At 47.8% G+C, this 22,287-nt stretch overlaps 1 long non-coding RNA gene across 4 annotated transcripts; it reads right to left on the bottom strand.

Annotated features, from left to right (window-relative positions):
• Window positions 1-1,461: 1,461 nt before the first annotated feature.
• Window positions 1,462-22,242, bottom strand: LOC141579732 (uncharacterized). Of its 4 annotated transcripts, none has more exons than XR_012511596.1 (4): window positions 22,104-22,242; window positions 3,147-14,210; window positions 1,882-2,015; window positions 1,462-1,762 (listed from the first exon to the last, which is right to left on the bottom strand). It is a non-coding gene; the product is annotated as an uncharacterized LOC141579732 (long non-coding RNA). The 4 variants fall into 4 exon arrangements; XR_012511595.1 differs by adding an exon at window positions 2,143-2,231 and having other exon boundaries at window positions 1,462-2,015; XR_012511594.1 differs by having other exon boundaries at window positions 1,462-2,015.
• Window positions 22,243-22,287: the final 45 nt, after the last annotated feature.

Here is a 22,287-nt window from a genome sequence, read left to right on the forward strand (position 1 = left end):
TCCAAACTGGTGGAAATTATGGATTGTGATTAATATTGCAAAGGGAAGACACAGCTCCATGAACTCTTGGAACAGAGGGCATGTGACCTGGTCGAGGAGAGGAACACATGCGTGAGCGGAGGTGCAGGAAGCGGAGAAGAAATTAACAAGATGACCAGGGAAAGCGGCCCAGGAGAGATGCACTGGCTGCGGGCCACGGGAGGAGGGCGTGGCTGCTGGGGCCCCACTTCTGCATCTGGTGGTGATGGTGCCATCCGTTGGGCTGAGACCCTACGTCTGGTTTCGGAGGTACCTTCTGAGGTAGAGCGGAGTGTCTGGGGATGTCACGAAGGCCACTGTGGACATAAGCATAAATGGGGTGTAACCGTGTGAGCTGCCTACAGGGGCTGTAGGTGCAGGGCGAGGGATCGCCTTGCGGACGGCGCAGAGGCAGCGGGGGCACGGCGCTGAGGAAACGCAGCATTTAATGGTGACGCGCAGGCGGGTGAGCCTGCACGGGAAACAGACGGGCTGCCAGGGAGCTGGAGGAAACCGTGGCCTCTCAGAAACAAAGGGAAGGGTGTTACCAGGAGGGAGGGATCCACCGAGATACACGCTACTCAAAAGTCAGGCAGAACTGGCAGGAGAGCACTCATGGGTCTAAAGACACAGCGGCCGTCGGAGACGCAGCAGAGAGCTCTTCTGGGAACTGACGAGAGGAGAGGGGAGATGTTTGCGATGAGCTGGTAGCAAAAATCGAAGAGAAGCCTGAGACATGCAGTTGGAAAAGGGGAGGAAAGCGATGAAGTTGCAGCTGGAGAGGAAGGAGGGTTCTAGGCAGACTGATTTTTAGCCGGAGAACCTGCTGCGTCTGCAACAAACTGCCACCAAGTCATGACTCAAAGCAGCGTGCACATCTCCTTGCGACATTCCTAAACTCTCACCGGTGTCCCCCAAACCATTTGAGCATTTCCTGTAAACAGGTGTGAGTGAAAAATCTTGCCAGCCGTATCAGTACACAAAGGATGCTGCCGCCAGCAAGGCCCAGCCCCTCCCGCCGCCCCGACGGTGCGCGGAGGGAGCTCCGGCTGCGGCCAAGCAGGCAGCCCGGCCTCTGCGGCCGCCCCCACGGGCGCCCCGGGGGGACGCGGGGTGGGAAGGCACAGGACGCCGGCCCTGGACGGCTGGGTGCAGATCAGAGGAGCGACTTCAGGGAGCCCAGACCTTTGCACCTTCCCACACGCAGAAAAGCCCGGAATTCCTTGACGTGAGGTGTCTGTGTTCTTTAACTAACGGTGCTCTTCTGATGTTCTGACTACCTGCTCTCTGCGGCAAAACTCCTGTGTCTCCTGACTCCTCCCTGCCTCTCTCGGAGCGATCGGTGAGGCTGCCACCGGGCTCAAGTCCTCAGGACGCGGCAGAATAAAAACATAACTCTCAACGTTTAGGTTGTGCATTTTTTCTCAGTTAACATAGGAAACATTATTCTTGTCATGTAAATAGTTTTATTTAGTTCTGTTTCACACCTTTCCTCAGAAGAGGACTTTGGAACTTTAGGGAATTAATAATAAGTAAGAATGGACAAAGAGACACTTTCGCTTGGAAGTGACTACTGACAACCAAGGAATTATTTTTCTCAACACTGCTGACAAGAATAAGCTACATTCACCTCAAACAGGACTGCTCACTATGAAGAACTAGGTCTGCATTTTAATGTTTCCTTTCCAGGGTGAAATTCTGATGGAGGGAAAAATCCGATGGTGAATGTAAGTTGTGCTTAGACCTAGAAAGAGAAAAATTGGTTAAAAAAGAAAATATTTCCTCCCGATCAAGGGACACACATTCATGTCCATCTCTTCTAAATAACCATGAGGATGAAGACAGCAAGACGAGCGGTACAACCATGCACAGCTCAACACCCAGAGGCGGGAAGCAGACGCGTTCAAGGACTCCCTGTGACGGCGTCAGGCGAGACTCAGATACCAGGCGCAGCTGCTCCGTTGAGGATGGGTGCACGGATTTCACAGACCCCAGAACTACAGATTTAAGAAGACAAGAAGAAGATATTTTTTAAACAGTTGAAACTACACTAAAAATCACAACTCACAGTTGAACTAACAGATTAGTTTTGTATCGAGAGAGCAGGATAGACTGCGTCTTTACCAGGCTCTTGCTGGTTTCTGAGCTTCAGTGACACCCTGTCCGTGTGCCCTTCGTCTACCAAACAGCACACTACCTTCAGCCCTCTGCATCTGTGGGTCAAAAACATTTGGAAAAAAATTCTAGAAGGTTCCAAAAAGAACAACTTGAATTTGCCATACGCCAGCAACTACTCACATAGCAGTGACGTTGTGCGAGGTATTATCAGTCATCGAGAGGTGATTTCCAGTACACGGGAGGGTGTGCTTAGCTCGGGTGCAAATACTACACCACTGTGTGCAGGGGACTCGGGGTCTGTGGGGTCCTGGAACCGGTCCCCCAAGGATACTGAGGAACGACTGTATTGATTTTTGTAAACGTAACGACTTGGAGGTCCCTCTAACGAGCGTGTAACTCCTCAAACACTGAACATAGCTGCGGAAAGCTGGAGAACTTTTAGATAAAATCTGGCTGGGCAGAGAAGTGGCCGAACACAGGGAGGGAAGCCAAGAAGTGCAGCCGAAGAGGCGGAGGCTGAGAGAGAACTGGCTGGGAGGGGGCAGCGTGGGGGCCTGCGGTCCCTCCCGCCCCTCAGAAAGCGGGCTGCCTGCCTTGCCACTGCGGAAGTGCTCTGGGCGCCTTTCTCAACATCTTCTCCAGATTAAGTTTTAATTGCTAAGGACAATGAAAATAGTGTAGGCTCACATAGGCCTCCCAGCCCAGGTCCTTTCTGTTAGCCGGCCCTGAGGGGGGTCAAAGTAGGAGAGGAGGGTCTTGTAAATACTCTTTGAAGTCCTGGCCTGATTCTTAGGAGGGTGACGCCATGTTCCCACGCCCCACACGTGAGCCCGTCCTGGACCAGGTTTCCTCGTAACTGACGACCGCGGGGTGTGTGTGTCACCCAGAAGACAGACAGACTTTATGATTCACAGGGCCAGTGAGGGCCCCAGGTGATGGCGGGCAGGGCGCCGTGGAGAAGATTCACACGGCTGAATCTCTCTAGGTGGAATTTTCATTCATTCACTCACCATGTGCGTGCTGGATTCCAGGCGCGGGGGAGGCACTGAGGTCACAGCAGGGAGCAGAAGGACAGGACCCTGTGGTCACAGAACACTCAGCCTTAAGGCGGCGGGTGGACCTCAGTCAAACCATCATCACAGCAAACAAAGGTGCAGCTGGAAGCAGCATCAGGTGCAGCAAACCGAACGCCTCTCCCCTGCAGTGCGGTCCGAGGGAGTGACCGCTGAGGCCGAGGGACCCGTGGAGTCGGGCCGGGCAGAAGTGGGGAGGGCAGGCACTGCATCGCAGGCACAGGGCGCAGCGCTGGCTCGCAAGCATGGAGGACGATCTCAGCGCTGACAGGAGTGACCTAGGGCCCACCATCAGGCGGGGTAAGGGTGAGGACTTGTTCCCAAAGGGCTCTTGCAGAGCCAGTGGCACTGTTTCAACTGGGGTGTGTGTCTAGTTGGAGGCGCCGTAGGAGGTGTTGGTGACCTAGATCGCCCTCGCGTCCCGAGAGCCTCTCCACTGGTGGGGGGGCACCCGCGGGGCCAACCTCCCCCTCAGGCTCACAGGAAGCTTTTCCTTTGAACTTTTTTTACATCAGAAGAAAAAGGGTGAATGCAATACCAGTGAATGTGTAACTGTAAATCTGGCCTGGATGATACACAGTCACAAATACCACTAACTTTCTGCGGAGGAGGGGCCCACGAGGACTGCGGCTGTCAGGTCACAACTTGGCCCTGGGAGGTGCCAGGGAGGAGGGTAAGTCTGTGGGACCTGATGGACCCGAAAGCCGTGGGAGTTGCTGAGAAAGTCCACGCTGACAAGGGACCTGGTTTCTAAGCCACCGTGGCGGCTGTGTGGGGAGCGGGTGGGGGTGCTGGCGAGGCCTGCAGCAGTTTGCTGGGCCTTAAACAACAGAAATTCTGGGGGCTGGGAGCCTGAGATCAAAGGGTCGGCAGGGTTGGTCCCCCAAACGGCTGTGCGGGAGCGTCCGTTCGAGGCCTCCCTCCCAGCTGTGGTGGCTTCAGCTGTCCCTTGGCCTGTCGGTCGCTGACCCCATGTCCTCGTGCCATCTTCCTCTGTATGTGTCGGTATCCCAACCACTCCCTTTATGAGGACGCACAATCACGTGAGTCAGGGCCCCTCTAAGATCTCATTTCAACTTGAATACCTCCACAAAGACCTTCTCTCCAAGTGAGGTCACACTCTGCGGTCCTGGGTCTTAGGACTGCAACGTGCATTTTGCAGGGACACAACTCAACCTGCAATAAGGGGTCCGCAAACCACAGCCCACGGGCCAGGTCAGCCCCCACCTATTCTTAAACGGTCCATGAGCTAAGAATGATGTTTACATTTTTAATGATTGAGGAAAAATCAGAAAAAGAATATTTCATGACTCACAAGCATTATGTGCAGTCCATATCTCAGTGTCTGCAAGTGAAGCTCTGGGGACACGGTGACGTTCTTGCACGCGCCATCCGTGGCTGCTTTTGCCCTGCGTGGGGCCTGCGAGCCTCAGGCCTCACTGTCTGGCCCTTTATGGGGGGCGCTGCCAACCGTGCTCTAGAGCCACAGAGGGTGCTTGGGACCACGGGACCCATAAAGGAGCTGTCGGGGAGGCAGGACGGACCTCACGTGGCCATAAGCTAGGCGGGGGGACACGGAGATGTGGACAACCACCTCCCCGTAGGACCAGGTAGCTCAGGGGAGGCGCTCACCTGCGAGGACCACCAGGTAAGACCACAGGAGAAGGAAGGACAGCCCGGCCTGTGGAGGGAGGCGCGCCTCTCCTGAAAGTTTGCAAAGTCTGTTTTTGGGAACAGTTTGTTGGTGAAATACAGCACACCTGGAAACCAAACTCAGGTGGACCTGCTGGGTCCCCACACCCACTAGACTGACAGGGCTGATGCGCGGAGACCAGTCACGCTGAGAGGGAGAAAGACTGCCTAGGCTGCTGACCCCGACCCTTCCCACTCCTGCCGCCAGCAGTCCCTTGGGCTCTGTCTCCATCCCTGAGGCGCCTGGTTCCCAGGCCCGTGTGGAGCAAGGGGAGGTGGGAAGAGCTCTCCCCCAGCACCAGGGGTGGGATGGGGTTGCCTTGTCTGCTGGGACGCAGGCAGGGCAGATGCAGGTATAGGGAAAGGCCGGGGCAGGGGCAGGGGCAGGTGTGCAGGGAGGACGGGCTGGGGCAGGGGCAGGTGTGCAGGGAGGACGGGCTGGGGAAGGGGCAGGTGCAGGGGTGTGGGGAGGATGGGCCGGGGCACGTTTGGGTGACAGGTGTGCGGGGAGGATGGGCCGGGGCAGGTGCGGGGGCAGGTGTGCGGGGAGGATGGGCCGGGGCAGGTGTGCGGGGAGGATGGGCTGGGGCAGGTGCGGGGGCAGGGGTGCGGGGAGGATGGGCTGGGGCAGGTGCGGGGGCAGGTGTGCAGGGAGGACAGGCGGGGCAGGAGTGAGCAGGGACCTCCCTCGACCTCTGCCTGTGGCCAGCGCCTCCCTCCCTCTGAGGTGACCCACTCAGGACAGACAGACCCTCCTCACTCTGCCCGCTGACAGGCTTCTCTCCAGGCCTGGCTTCTGGATGCTCCTGAGGCCCCTGGAAGAGGCAGGGGCGGGTGGACAGTAAGTGAAGGTGAAGGAGGAGAGGCCGTACCCCTCTGCTGCCAATGCGCCGGGACAGGACCATTTAGCCTCAGTTCCATCCTCAGCACCTAGAGCTGGGACTGGCACATGGAAAGTGATCAATAAACGTGAGAGTGTTTGAAATGAATTGCTTTCCAATGCTGTGACTTCAGGTGCCCAGGAATGCTGTGTTATTTCTATTTATTTTCCATATGGTTTTGATCCTTAATTCCTTTTCCCACTCGCTGCTCTGAAGGGTCCATCACTCTGATCTTAAAACAGCACATCCTGCCACCCCCTCCAGGAAGCCTCCCCGATCCAGGATTGTAAGCACATGACCTCTGGTCCACTAGGCAGCCTTTGGAGCCAGTGTAGCTGGTTAGTTGCGAGATCTCGACCAAGGGTCTTCCAACTTTTTAGAGCTCTGGTTTCCTTGTTCACAGAGCAGGGATTCATACTCGTCCCAGCATCACGAGGAGCAAATGAGACCATGTGTGTGAAGTTCCTGGCATGCGGTAGGTGTTTGTTGAAACTTTCGTCCAAGGAAAATTTTGAAGAGCTGGAGATCCCCAAATATCAAGAGTGAAAAGAACGTCCTTGAAGGGACGGTTCAGTCAGTCTGTTTTCTGTCTAGTGAATCAGATTATTAACGTCACACTTGGGGAGGAACGTGCATTTCTACGGAAGGTAGTAGCACCATCTGCTACCGATTACAGCACAGAGCTGTGCATTCTTAGGAATCATGAACAAAACATCTAAAAAAGGCATTTATGGTGATTTTTAAGGAAAGCAGTGTTGTGACCAACATCCTGTAGATGGTGGGTTCTTTTTTTTGGAAGAACTATTTAGCTGTATTAGGTTCTACATGCTGTACATACTGAAAAAACTAAAAGAATCTGGGGACTTTGAATGGAATTTCCCTAACATTAGGAAGGAGCAGCACCAGTTGGACGTCATAACTGCCAGCTGTGGAATTAATTCCAAGCCATTTTAAGTCCTGACGAGTTTGTTGTTTGGTGAGAGAAGAGCCAGTGTGTGTTCCAGAAGACCTGTGAAATCCGGGGTTCCGGTTCAGGGATAATCCTAGCTTCCCTTGAACGCTATTACACAGAGAGAAGAGATGTAAGACTTACAGGTTAGACTGGAAATACACAGAAGGTGACTTTGAACTTGCTGGCATCGGAGAGCACTGTGTCACCACTTCACCTTTTTTTGAGTTTGTTTTCACACTCACTGCATAGTTAGCTGAATTGATCAAAGTTGAGCCCTGTTGTTTGTCAAACACACACAGACACATACACACACACATACACAGACACACAAACAGACACAGACATAGACACAAGATGGCCTCGCTCTCAGCTGGAGAGGGAGGTGAGAGTCGCTCAGACGGCAGCTCCCAGACCTGGTCTGTGAGGCAGCGTCCTGTTTGGTCTGTTCACATGCCCATCAGAATGTGTCACTGAAGAACTCTCAGAACATCAGGAACCTGAGGCTCTGGGTGAAGAGATGGTCAAGTGATTTCAGCTCCTTCCGTGGGTGAAGCGATTCCCGCCCCCCGACAAGGGAAGCTTGGAGGAAGCTGCTCTGTCACTTCCAGGAAGCACTTCTCCTGTCTGACGGGCATCATCTCAAATGCCAAATGGGCCGACGGAGGACAGACACCAGGACAGGACAGCGGCTCAGCCCTGAAAACTCCCTGGCAGCGCTGGACAGGCCTGGGCCGTGAGGTCATCACACGCGAGCTCTGCAAAACAGCACGACTGGCAAGACACCGACAGATGTGTTTCATTTGCGTGAAAAACAAGTCCTTGTCTGCTCAGCCGAAAACAGATTTCATGTTTGAGGTTGTGCTCATCATTCCACCATTAGATGCCTGTAACCATAATGTTTAAAATGCTCAGGATCCCACAAGAGTGTGACACTCAGTTTCTGTAGGTTTGTGACTGGCTCAGGTTGGACAGGACTGGATGTCGGCCAGTAGCATCCACCGTGCACTCAGTGCCAGCGGCCGAGAGAGTGAAGGGAGGAGACTGATGGGGAGGTCCGCACGTAGGAACCACGACAGGTGCTTTCTGCAGAGCAGCGTAATAGCAGGAGCTCAAAGTAACACACTACAGACGGGGTGGGGGGGCATCAGTGGTCAGAGGGTATCAGACAGCAGCTCAGGGCTCAGCTGGAATCTGAGGTTCAACCTAGGGCAGCTTCAGGAAACACAGTGAGGGGCCGAGGGGGCCGCTCTGGTGGGAACACAGGCCCGGGGCTGTGATTTTAAGGTAGTACCCCAAAATTAGGCTCAGAGAGCTGATTTCACCTGTCAAATCTAGAAGGCAGAATGAAACATCTGTTCTTATTTTATTCTAAAAAACACTGTTTCTACCGAAGTTACTTTTATGTAAAAAAACAAAAAATGGGTTCGTGTGACTCTGCAGTTAACTGACATTTGGTTTAATGAGTTTAGTCCACGTGGCACTGGACAGGAAAGGCGTTAACAGGGGGAAAGCTGGTTTAAAAACAGGCTCAGCCGTTGCTGCCTGGCTTCACAGCCTTTTTTTGGTGGCAGTGGTCGAGCTGAGCGGTAAATTAGTGAAATTAACATTCTCAAGTGACCAAAATGGACACTGATCATTTCACAGAGAGGAAAATGAGACTGAGACCTATTTGCCCAAAGTCTCGTCTCACGGTTAGGAAGTGGCTAAAGCTGGTTCCCAATCCAGACCTAGCACCCCGGGTACAAGTCACCACGTGGACTGGGATCCAGCAACACGAGGCCGAGCGTGTCTGCCAGCGAGCGCCGCCCATCCCCACGTCTCCGGGGAGTTAACAGGGACTCCTCCTCCTCCTCCTGGAACAACCATACCATCCTGAGCTTGGAACAGCTTCTCGCTGGGTTTCACCGCGGGCGAAGTGGGAGCCATTTCATGCATTTCTGTACAATGGGCCAAGGTTGAGCTCCACTGAAAACTATGCAGTACATTTGCATTAAATCTCCTTTTGTTTCATTGTCACTGACAACACTGAGGCTCACACCAACAGTGAGGAATTTGAAGATTATTTTTAATAGCAAAACTGTCAACATAATGATGATACACCAGCCACTCTGCAGGCCCGGATGGGAGGATGGAGAACATTGTAGGCAGGTGCCTCCTCTTCCTCCAGGGCTGGTTCTTATGTGGATATTGCTTCCACCGCCCTCAACTTTAGCACCCCCATCCGTCCAGCTCCTCTGAGTCCAGAATAATTGTTGAAGTCCAGTTAGCAGAGCCCCAAGGGTGGGGATGATGGGGGGTTCCAACCCTTACATGTTTCAGAAATAAATTTCAGTGGAATATCTCAATCTGGCTAAGCAGGGCCTTTTCCATCTTTTTTGAGCCAGGACCCTCTTTAACAGTCTGGGGGAGCCAGTGGACACCTTCTCAGAATATTTTCTAATGCATAAAATTACACACGATTCCAAAGGAAACCAGTTTTACTGAAATACAGTGATCCAATATTTAAAAAATCTGGTGATACAGCGATGTTTTATTCATGCATTAAGATCTGTTGGCAGATCTAACAGCTTCCATAGATCTGAGGCGGTGATGACCACAATGATCTTTCAAGGACATCTACAACCGTCATGTAAAACTGCTCACCTGCCTGTACTCTGCTCCTGTATTCATAACGGAAGGATATGCGAAGTTTCAGTTTGAAGTTGGAGAAAATACAGATGCAACTTCTCCCCATCCAAGTTCACAAGTCTCTCGCGTTCTAGCCACAGACATTTGGGATCTGTGACCCTCGACTAAGAGCCCTGGACTAGTATCCCCTACCTGAAGGGCCAGCCTAGTCAAAGGCTTAATGTGCATTAAACGTTAGGGGTGATCGCAACACACATCACGTCATTAGAGTTCCTTCCACGTGGAATGAATTTTCTGGGGTAATTAGTAAGTATTTTTCAAAATTTTGGGACAAAGGAGAAGGCCAGCTAACAAAAGAGGGCTGTAACGAAGCCCAACCAGGAATCGAAGAAAGTCTAGAAGCCAGGTACTTCTGCAAAGAACACTTAAGGAGGGATTTTTCAAGTACTTGACGGCAGACAGGAAGGCAACCACATGAATTTTCCTAGGCCATCTGGATATCAAATTCTCTGTCCCCGCTGTTATAACTGCCTGGAGTTAATCTGATCATGCACAGCTCCTCTGTTCCTTTTGGGAGGTGACGGAAGCTGTTGCAGACTCTGAAGGGGTCTGAGTTAACAACCTCACTGCGGGGTTAAGGTGAGAGCCAGTCTCAGGCTGGATGCAGGTACAAACAGGTGACTATCAGACATCTACTGGCAAGGCGAGCACAGAACAGCTCATACAACCTGTTCTGGAAGCTCAAGGAAGTTCCAGACCTCGGCCCTTCAGCTGCTCTGCGCCTAAGTCCACCCGTCTGCCAGGCAGATGCAACATTCCTGACACTTGAAGGCTGAGCCCCCAGAGGCCTGCACACCCAGGCCCAACCTGTGGACACAGGCCACAGGCCACAGGCCTCCAGATCCAACACCTGCTCTTGCAATTTGACCTGTCCCCACTTAAATACCCTTCACCTCCCCAGCAGGAGCCTGGTTATGGCCTTTATTGTTAGTCAGCACGCTAAATAACAGGACACTACTCTCACCCATAAGACCCCACTTTTGACAGCCAGTATGCTTACGAGAGAAGGGGGGTTCCCTCGAGGCAGCACTGGGCACCCCCTCCCAGACTTCCACATTCTCTGCCCCCACATTTTATCACGAAGATTCTCAAGCACACAGAGAACTTGAAAGAACCATAAAACCAACACCAAAACCCAGCATCTTATCAGCCATTCTCAGGTTCTTGCCTGCAGTAGAACACCTCTAAGGCTTACTAAAACACACGCTTCCGGCCTGAAAATGTGCATTTCCACCGTGTTTCCGGGGCATCACTTTGAGAACCACAGACCCTGGCTCCACTGCTAAACGCTCCGCATGTACTTAGTCCCAGCTCCTCCTGGATGCATTTCAGAGGCCTCAGCCCAGTCACCCCTAAACCCTCCCAAAGGCACACTGTCAACTAGACTGATATTCCAACGTGGATTTACTGAAGTGAAAGTCACAGCACATTGTGGACAGGGCCATCTTTTGAAGTTTACTGAAGAGCACTTTATCTATGGTGAAATCTCCTCCTTCTGGCATGTAGTTCTAGTTTAGAAAAACATCTGCAGCTGGGCGCCACAATCAAGATATAGAACTGTCCCTCAATACAAAACGTCCACCAAGGCCCTTCGCAGTCACTTCCAGCCCTGGGCAACCACTGATCTGTTTCCTACCCTGCCAGCTCACTGCTCCCGGAACATCATAGAAATGGACCACACGGTGCAGCGCAGCTCCCCCAGCACACGTGGCTGACCTGACCTGGGTGCTCTTTTGTTCCTTTGGTCACTGAGCTGTATGTCAGTGCTGGGAGCAGGCTGTTGGCTGGACATTCTCAGAATTAAATTTTTGCTGATGGGCACACAGGCCATGTCACACAGGCTGCACTGAAGTATTTAAACTCTGGTGCCCTGTCCCCTCCCCAGGCCGCCTCCCAGGAACTCTTAGCATCTTCCCCCGTTCTAGGGGTGGCCGGCAGGGCTGGGTGTGAGAAATTGGATAAACTCCCTCCATAATTACACTGTTACCCCACGCTTAGGCTAATTCCTCCTTCAGGCAATACATTCTTCTTCCTCTCCGAAGATTTTTTTTTATTATTTTTTTCCCATTTAATTATGTAGAACACAGTCTGACTTGGTATATACTCACCTATAATCTTCCTCTCACGTTTACAACTCAACAGATGGGTGAACCCAGAGGGGCTGTTTTAATCGTTATATGGAACATGCTGTATTAGTATTTGAAATGTTATTCCAACACATTTCTTCTTTTTTACTCTAAAACCTCTTCATTATGTTGTTTGAGGAGATCGAGCCACAAGAAAACGAAGGTGCCCAATGTCAGTCCAACTGTCAGCCAGTCAGGTCTGCCGCTTGGTGGTTTCCAAATGCAGTGCTCTGACCACCACTTGGGGGCCTGGCCCTCTGAGAAGGGGCCCCCAAACATGGTGCTATCTTACCAGGCTGGGGTTCACAGGGAAACTGAAAGGTACAGAGATTCCTCATGTGCCTCCTACCCTTCCCTGCAGAGGCACAGCCTTGCCCACCGTCACCAGAGGTACCCCTGTCACAGCTGACGGACCCACACGGACACGTGATCATCACCCAACCTGTGGTCTGTATTGGGGTTCACTCCCGGGGCTGCACATTCTGTGGGTTTGGGCAAATGTGTAAGGACACGTATCCATACTTACAGTCTCACACAGGGTATTTTCACTGCCCTAAAATCCTGTGCTCTTCCTGTTCACCACCCCCTCCCCACCACCTGGATCTTTTTATTGTCTTCATAGCTTTGTCTTTTCCAGAATGTAATATAGTTGGCATCATACACTATGATTCTCAGACTGGCTTCCTTCACTTCATAATTACATTTAAGTTTCCTCCATGTTTTTTCATGGCTTGACAGCCCTTTCCTTTTGAGCACTGAATTATATTCCATTCTCTGGATGTAGCATAGTTTCTTACTGAAGGACGTCTTGGTTGCTTCCAATTTTTGGAGACTTTATGAGTAAAACTGCTGTCATCTTCTGTATGCAGGTTTTTGTGTGGACATGTTTTCAGCTCCTTTGGGTAAATACCAAGGAGTTTGACTGCTGGGTTGTATGGTAAGAGTGGGTTAGATTTGGTAAGAAACTGCCGAACTGTCTTCCCAAGTGGCTGCACCATTTTGCATTCCCACCAGCAGAGTGAGGGTCCCTGTTGCTGCACATCCTCCCCAGCACTTGGAGATGTCAGTGTTCTAGATTTTGGTGATTCTAGGAGTGTAGTTGTACCTCATTGCTGATTTAATCTGCATCTCCCTGAGGACAGATGACGTGAGCATGTCTTCACGTGCGTATTTGCCATCTGCATGTCTTCTTTGATGAGATGTCCGTTAGGATCTTTGGCAAGGCTGAGGTGGGAACTCGAGAATCTGCCATTTCACCAAGCGCCCGAGGGTCCTGACACAGGTAGTTCAATGGCCCACGAGCTTCCATAGATGATCTGGAAGACAGTGTAGGACCTTGAAATAACAGTCCCACTTAAGATCTGAAATCCGTATCAGAAAGGTTTCAACCTCAGGCAATTCCAGAATCCTAGAGAGGCGGCATGTTCATAGAGAGGAATACTGCACTTAGGAAACATTCTGCTATAGAAGATTTAGTGATCTGACGTTTGTCATGTATCATGTAAAAAAGGGGGTTCTGCATTTTTCTATAGTAATGGAAATTACTGATGGAATGTTTAAAAAAAGATTATCAAATAAATATTCCTGTCATTCCATATCTGCACATATTTATTTATACACATTTATATATGTATCCAGACAAAATGAATGAAAAATACCAAAATATTCAGTGATTATCACTACCTGACAGGTTTATGGATAACTACAAACTTTTCTTCTTTCACCTTGATATTTTCTTCTGAATTTTATGCAGTTAACACATTATTTTAATAAAAAATAAAAAAATTTAAGGAAATAACTAATCACAAAGGAAGGTCTTGAAAGATCAATCCAACCAGAATCACTTCATTCGATAGATGAAGTCTTAGGAAAACATTACATTTGGTAGTTCTGTTTTTTTTTTAAATCCATGTTTTCTCAGTTGGGTTATAAATAAACAGCATTCATACTCAGTGGACAATGGGAAAGCTGGCTGTCAGGTCCTCTTCTAGGCTGGGAGCTCCTTAAAGGCATTTCTGCCTGTGGGCGCTGACCCGACACCCGGCGTTTCGCATCTTGTGCTGGGGAACTAGCGAGGTCGGCGCTGAGGCTGCAGGTCCAGCAGTGTGTGCCAGGCTGTGGGCCCGGAGGGAGGGCACCCCGAGCTGATCTGAAATCCTGGAGGGCCCAGGGCATCACAGGGCCGAGCAGGTCTGAAACCTAAGGGGTGAGACAAACTGCACTTGCTGATTTAGTAAACAGGTGGCTCTGCACCCAACCTGTTTAAGGCGGATAATGTTAATGTGCGTGGGTCACAGTTTCAAGGGGGACATCTGAATATGCGTGTGTATTTATATTTACACACACACACATATATATGTATATATAAAGTATATATTCTAGAAAGAATAAGTGTTTTCTAAATGTCAAAACAAACAAACAAACAAAAACAATGAAGTGTTTCCAGGCAGCCTCTCTGGTTGGGGCAGCGCACCCTTGAGCCGGCAAACTCTCCTGGGTGAGGCCCTGCACTGGGGCCAGGTCTGGATCCGCTTGTGAGCTCTGTCCCTGAGCTGTGCTGACAAGGACTCCAGGAGAAGCCGCTATGGGCTGCCCCCTGCCAGGACCCCACTGCATCCCTGCAGCCCCACGAGGGTGAGGCCGCACCTCAGGGTCTCCGCACCTGAAAGAGAAGGGAAGGAGAGCAGCATTTACCTTGCGAGGATTTTGTGCCCCTCCCTGGAGGGGTGGATGTGAAGTGCTGAAGGTAGCACCTGGCTCGGGGACGCTGGTCAGTTGTGTTAACGTTGCTGCTGCAGAAACATGGACACTCGTGAGCAGTGAATACTCCCGGGCCACTCCCACCACGAGGCTCATCCTTGAGGCTAACTGGCAGGTCCGAGCATCCAGTCCGGGTTCAGCTTTTCTCCCTCTTCTCGGTGTCACCCTCCCCTCCTTGGCAGGCTTCCCACGATGGTGGGAAGGGGCTTCGATGGTCCCAGGCAGCGCAGCAGGTGGGGTCGGGGAGAGCAGAGGCCCCCGGTCCTCCTAGCCAGGGGACAGGCCGAGGGCACGGCTCACGGGGCCACAGAAAGCTCAGTACTCAGGACAAAGCCAGCGTAAAAATAATGAGGAAGAACTGTGGGAAAGTGGCCATGTCAATCACTGCAAAATTGCCAGAAAAATTTTAAGTTTTCTGATGAAAAAGCAGAGGAACTACTCCTTCTGTTCTGCACAGCAGGAAGCTGCATTTCATTTAACAGGACACAAAAAGAAACTTTAAAGAAAGGACACAGCACAGCATCAAGGAGCCTGAAGGAGGCCTAGCCCACTGCAAAGTACCTCTACAGATTCCCTATTTTCTCAAAAACCCAGACTCTGGCATCACTGTCATTACTACCACTGTTGCTCCTGCTCTAATTATCTTCACAGCACCAAAGGGAAACAATTAAAAAGAGAGAGAATCAGAGTTTAACAATTGTCTAAATAAAATGAAATCTCAGCGGGTTAGAGTCAGGAGTTAAAACCTAGATGTTCTGAGTGCTGCTTTTTTGGTTTGTTTTTCATTTGTCTGTTTCCTTGGGCTTTCCTCTGTCTATGACATATTAGAGTCTAGGGTGAGTGGGTGGAAATGAGCCTGAGTATCTTCTGGAGCCAAGTAGCAGGGAAGCAGAGAGTTCTAGGGTCAAGTCAAAAAGACCTGGGATGGAGCTGGAAGCTTCCACTGGCTAAAGAAAGGACAATTTGAACAAAAATAAAGTGATTACACTGGATTGAAATACTTTAAAAATGTCAAAATCTAGGAATTCACAAGGACACTAAAACCGACGGCAACACCCTCTTTGGTCACCTTGGGAGAACGTGAGGGACCAACTTTTTATTTTGAAAATTGGTAAATAAAAGTAAGGAATTAAGTATTTATATTCTGCCTTTCCAACATGAACTGTGGTCCTGGGTAACCAGATAGTAGACGAGGGGAGGCTTCTGTTTACAAAGTTGTTCGGCTAATAAATGAGGAAAAAAAGATGGAATTAGAACATTACCATTGTGTCACCCTCGTCTGGGCTCTTGGCAAGAAGTATCAACAGCAAGTGTGAAAGCACACACCACTGCCACTTGTGAAGCACTCTTGCCAAAAGCTTCCAATCTAAACCTGATCTAGCATCTAAATCTAACTCCTGATTTACGGGAACACAGAGGACAGGACACCAGCTAAAGGACACTCAAACGGAGCTGCACTTGGTAAAGGCCAGAAGCGGGGAAACTACAGGACAGACAACCCACTTTCTTCATAAAAAAAACTGCAAGGAAAAAAGAGATGGAAGGTGAGCTTATGGTTTAAAGGAGAATTAAGTTTGTGAATTTTATGTTACATACATAATACCTCAACCAAGCTGCTTTAAAAAGCTAATTAAGAGGCGTATCAACCAGGAGACATAGATCTTATTTGGATCCTGATAAAAAAACTGCACACACACACAAAAAGACAACTGGAAGTTTGAATGCTGACTGCCTGTTTGATAATACAAAGTAATTGATGTTTAAAAAATTTTAGGAGTAATAATGGTATCATGGTTATGTGTTAAAAGAAGAATCTTATCTTTTAGTGATATATACTGAAATATTTACAGATGAAATAATATTGTTTCTGGGATTTGCTTCAAAATAATCTGGGAAGGGGAAAGTGAGTGAGGTATCACTGGAACCAGGCATGTTCCCCGTTGATAACTGTGGAAGGTGGGTGAGACAGACACCTGCAGTGTCACAGTAGCGCTCTCTACTTCTGCATATATTTGAAAATCTCCATGTTGAAAACTTTTTAAAAATTAGTATTTAAGTATGCAAGTATGTAAAAGAATACATGTCCAAGTTTTTTAAAAATGTTAAAAAACTTAAAAACAACCTAATGCAGGTAATTTAATATTTTTGGTACATCCCTGGAATGGAATACTGTATTCCCATTACTAATGGAGATGTTTATATGTTGTAAATGATAAAAGCAGCTTATAAAGGCAATTTTAACTTAATTAAAATATTCTAGAAGTATTGTATGTTCAGTGCAAAAAGAAACTCAATACGGAGGCGTTAACTCCCCCTCCCCCATCTCCACTGACACTCAAATCCTCTCTCTTGTGTATTTTTTAACTTTTTATTGAAGTGTGGTTGATTTACAAGGTTAGTTTTAGGTGTACAGCAAAGCAATTCAGTTATATATATACATACACACATATATATTTTCAGATTCTTTTCCATTATATGTTGTTACAAGAAATTGAATATAGTTCCCTGTGCTATACAGTAGGACCTTGTTGTTTATTTTATATGTAGTAGTGTGTATCTGTTAATACTAAACTCCTAATTTATCCCTCCCCTACCCTTTCCCCTTTGGTAACCATAGTTTGTTTTCTATGTCCATGAGTCTAATTTTGGTTTGTAAATAAAATTTGTATTTCTTTGAAGATTCCACATAAAAATGGTATTATACGACATTCATCTTTGTCTGACTTACCTCACTTAATATATAATCTCTAGGTCCATCCATGTTGCTGCAAATGGCATTATTTTATTCTTTTATCATGGCTAATATTCTATTGTTTATATATATCACATCTTCTTTATCCAATCATCTGTTGATGTTCTTAGCAATGTTTTTTTTTTAATCTGACACCAAAACCAAAAAAAAAAAACCAAAACAGAACCAAAAATAAACAAGTGGGACTACATCAGACTTAAAAGCTTCTGTACAGCAAATGAAATCAGCAATAAAATGAAAAGGCAGCCTACTGAATGGGAGAAAATATTTGCAAATTGTATATATGAGAAGGGGTAAATAACCAAAATATATAAAGAACCCATACAACTCAGTAACAACAAAAACAGTCCAATCAAAAAATGGACAGAGGACCTGAATGGACGTTTTTCTAAAGAAGACAAACAGACAGACTAATAGGTGCATGAGAAGATGCTCAACATCATTAATCATCAGGGAAATGCAAATGAAAACCACAACGACATATCACCTCACACCTGTTAGAATGTCTTTTATCAAAAAGACCACAAATAACAAGTGTTGGTGAGGATATGGAGAAAATGGAACCCTTGTGTACTTTTGGTGGGAATGTAACTTGGTGCAGCCACTATGGAAAACAGCATGAAAGTTCTTCAAAAAATTAAGAGCAGAGCTACCATATGATCCACCAATTCCATTTCTGAGTATTTACCCAAAAGAAAGTGAAAACACTAACTCAAAAAGCTATCGGTACCCCATGTTCACTGCAGCATTATTTACAATAGACAAAATATGGAAATAACCTAAGTGTCCACCACTGGACAAATGTATAAAGCTCAACTGTACATAAGAAACTACTACTTAGCCATAAAAAAGAATGAAATCTTGCCATTTGTGACAACATGGATGGACCGCGGGGGCATTATGTTAAGTGAAATAAGACAGAGAAAGACAAGTACCATATGATCTCTGTTATATGTGGAATCGTAAAACAAACAAAACCAAGCTCATAGATACAGAGAATAGACTGATAGTTACCAGAGGCAAGGGTGGAGGGGTTAGGAGTGGGAGAAATGGGTGAAGAGGGTCAAAAGGCTAAAAAAAATTTTAAAAAAACCAAAAAATAATACCCATAAATCACTTGATAAAATAGTAATGTTCAATATTCTTATATGGCATATATAAATACACAGACACACAGACACAAAACCCTTATTGGTGGAAATGTAAAATGGTGCAGGCAATAGGGAAAAGTGTTGTGGTCTCTCAAAAAATTAAAAATAGTATTACTATATGATCCAGCAATCCCACTTCTGGTATACATCCAAAATAACTGAAAGCAGGGTTTTGAACACACGTGTTCAGAGCAGCATGTTTCACAATAGGCAAGAGGTGGAAGCAGCCCAAGTGTCCACTGAGAGGTGAATAGGTAAAGAAAATGTGACACATACACACAACAGAACATTAATCAGGGGGAGGGTATAGCTCACTGGTAGAGTGCGTGCTTAGGAGTTAGCATGTACAAGGTCCTGGGTTCCATCCTCAGTACCTCCATTAAATAAATAAATAAATAAACTACCCCCCCCCGAAAGAAAACACTGATCAGCCTTATAAAGGAAGGAAATCCTGTCACATGCTAGAGTATGGATGAATCCTGAGAACAATAAGCTCAGTGAAATAAGCCAGACACAAACAGACAAATACAGTGCGACTTCCCTTATATGAGGTACCCAGCATAGTTAAATTCACTTTTTAGACAGAAAGTAGAACGGTGGTTGCCAGGGGCTGGGTGTCAGGGAGGAGAGATGGGGAGTCCTTGATAAATGAGTATCAAGTTTCTGCCTGGCAAGGTGAAAAATCTCTGGAGAGCTGCTGTGAAACAATGTTAATATACTTAATGCTACTAAACTGACTAAACTGTTTAAAGCATACAGTTTAAAAGTTATCTACAATCTAATCATTTAAATGCTTAAAATAAGGGGTCACTTTAAAAAGCCAGAGATATTTCCACTCTTTGAAAAGCAAATGTGACCTGGCATTCTGTTCCACTGGCTTAAAATCTACAAGTGAGATGGTTCTGAGAACAACCTGAGAAAGGGACAAAAAGTGGATTCCTAAACCCCATACCTCAGAGTGTGTTTTAGTGGGAGCAGCCTTTAAACACGCTACCTCCCCATGCCCAGCTGTAACGTGAAGAATGGCTGGAGGTGACACTGCAAGACCGGTTAGGAGTGTCAGGACTGGTTCAGCGCAGCACTGCTTGTAGCGCTAATGCCAAGCAGGCATGTATGCTCATTTGTGAAAACACAGTTTTCAGGGTAATATAAAACCACCTGTCTTTTAAGTAATAAAGTAATAATTATATTGCCTGTAGGTTTAATTCTTCTAGAAATGGTTATGGAAATGCATATATTTTTCCCGCTCTTGGCAACAAACAGATGCTTTACTGAGTGCTTACAAACACTTTGTGAAACAGAACCCCATAAATCAATATGGGGCTTATTAATGCCATACACCTGGTCTCCCACAGATGCATCTGAAGGAAAAAGTAATTTGAAAAGCTTTAATAACTCCTTAGAGAGGTTCAAATTTATAATCCACAACTTTTATAAGAGTCAGAAAATTCTATAACAAACATACTCCATTAAGTCTTTTCCAGAAACACATTTCATACATATTCAAGAATATCTGTTTTCCTGCCATGAGAAGCTGTCCTTCTTAATTTCAACAGCAGAAGCAGCCATGGAGCTGTAGTCACTAAGGAGTATTCTGTAAGACTTCATATTACTTTTTTCTGATTTTAATTAGGATAATTTACCTTTCCCTCAATTCAAAATGCCAGAACATGTTTTAAAAAAGAGAGAGAGCAAGAAAAGGTGAAGTAAAGAAAACTCGATGACCTATTTTTCACATACCTCAAATGTTCACTCTTAAAAAAACTTACTGTGGCAAAATATATATAACATTACATTTATGATTTTAACTATTTTTAGGTGTATAATTCAGTGACATTAAGTATATTCACATTGTTGTGCAACCATTATCACTATCCACTTCCAGAACTATTCATTGTCCCAAATAGAAACTCTGTACTCATTAAATAATAGCTCCCCATTCCCACCTCCTGCCAGGCCCAGCTAACCTCTATTCTGTGTTTTGTCCCTAGGAAGTTACGTATTAGACATGCCTCATAGAACTGGAACCATATAATACTCGCTCTTTTCTGTCTGGATAATGTCACTTGGCACAATGTTTTCAAGGCTCATCCTTGTGGTGGGAAGTATCAGTTCTTCACTCCTTTTTAAGGCTAAATCATATTCCATGGTATTTATAGCCATTCATCTGTCGACAGACACTTGGTTGTTTCCACTTTTTGACTACTGTGAACAATGCTGCTATGAACATTAGTGTTACCTGTTCCAATTCCTGCTTTCAGTTCTCTTGGGTATATACCTAGAAGTGTAATACTCATTTGTGCAAATGCTAAAGAGAAAGAGAAATGATGCCTATACTTACATAGTATAGTCTGTGCTCAGAGCTGGACCTGGAAGGCCAAGTTAGGTGGACTGAGGGATGCTGAAAAGCTACCTTAACTGTTCTAAAATGTAGCTTCAGTTCCATGGCCTCAAGGTATTGGGAAATTCTGTTTTGGTGAGACTGTTATTTGGAAAGGTCCAAAATGAGAGCTGAGAAAGAAACTAAAGGCCCCAATACCACCAATAAAAAAAAGGTGGTGAGGTTCTTCATTTTCACAGGTTCTATCTTTTCCCTTTAACTGATTGACGAGAGTGCCCTCATGTGTCTGTATTTTTATACTCCGGAGGTTTTGAAAAATATTTAATGTTGGAATCACAGAATTGAGGAGGAAATTTAAATATCTTTAAAAAAACTGAATACTGAATACCATCCGTAAGCACGTGATACAAATCACATACACATAAGCGGATCTAAAATGTTTAGCTACAATGTAAAGAATAAAAAACCACACCCCTCTTAGTGAGAAAGAGTGCATTCCTAGCACCTCAGAAGCAACCTGGATGCCCTTCACACACTGCATCACCCCCTGACTCTCAGAGGGGACACTCTCCTGAATTTAGTGTTTCATCTCCTTGCTTCTCTTTGTAGTTTGAACATCTGTGTCTGTTTCCCCAAAAAGCATTTTTTTGGAAGGGGAGGGGAAAGTTGTTTCTATTTTTGAGCTCTTCATAAACTGAATCCTATTGTATGTATTGTTCTGTGACTTGTTTTTTAAAAAAATTCCACCTTTAAAAAAGCATGTTGACTCATTCATTTACTTTCAAGTCTTTTTAGTATCCTACTTTATGAATATTCTTTCGGTAGATATTCAGATTGTTTCCAGTTATTATGAATAAAGATGTTAGAACAGTGTTCAGTGTGTTGCCTGGTGCTCAGGCGTAGCAGTATACTAACAGGGACAGGGTATACTAACAGGAGTGGAATACACATGTCCAATCTGGGAAATTCAAGCTGTTGCACGTAGTGTAGTTTGCTCACTCCTTAGTTAGTTCTTTCTGTTTTCCTTGCGGGGGAGGTAATTCGGTTTCTTTACCTTAGAGCAGGCACGGGGTGGGGGTGGGGGACCCAGGTGCCCGTGCGCGCTCAGCACGCGCTCTGCCGCGAGCTACCCAAGGCGGCTTGTGTCGGCTGCCGCGAGGCAGGACCCCGCTGGTCGGGCCCCTGGACACGGGGCAGCTTCCAGCTCTCCGTCCCCACGAGCCGTGCGGCCGAGCACATCCTCGCAGGCTGTCGGGCGTGCGTCCCCGGGGAGGGGGACTGGCAGCGCGAAGGCGGCCCGCACGACCGCCGCCAGCGTCCCGCGCCCGCACCTGCCCGCCCCCTCCCCGGCCCCGTGCCCGCCGTACGCCTCGCCGAGGCCCCTCCCAACCCGGGGCGGACGTTCTCCCCTCCCCGCGACGCTGCCTGTTCCACTCTAATCTCGTCAGACTTTCCAGCCTTTTCTGCTTGGCGCCCGTCGGGTCACGCAGCCCTGGCCACCGGCCATGAAGGCAGCCCACTCCACTCCAGAACGCTCGCGCGCTCGCTTACCTTCCGCACCCCGCCGTCCGCGGTCCTCGGTTCCCTCCCTCAGCGCGCGAGCTCTCAGGCTGGCTACCGACGCCACCGCCTCGCAGCGACCCGCTTGCCGGCGCCCGCCTTTTTCTCCGCACGCAGCGCGCAGGCGCGCCCCGCGGGCTCCGTGCCGCCTAGTGCGCCTGCGCCGGGGACGCCC

The sequence above is a fragment of the Camelus bactrianus genome, chromosome 14 (assembly GCF_048773025.1).
Source record: "Camelus bactrianus isolate YW-2024 breed Bactrian camel chromosome 14, ASM4877302v1, whole genome shotgun sequence".
Taxonomy (NCBI): domain Eukaryota; kingdom Metazoa; phylum Chordata; class Mammalia; order Artiodactyla; family Camelidae; genus Camelus; species Camelus bactrianus.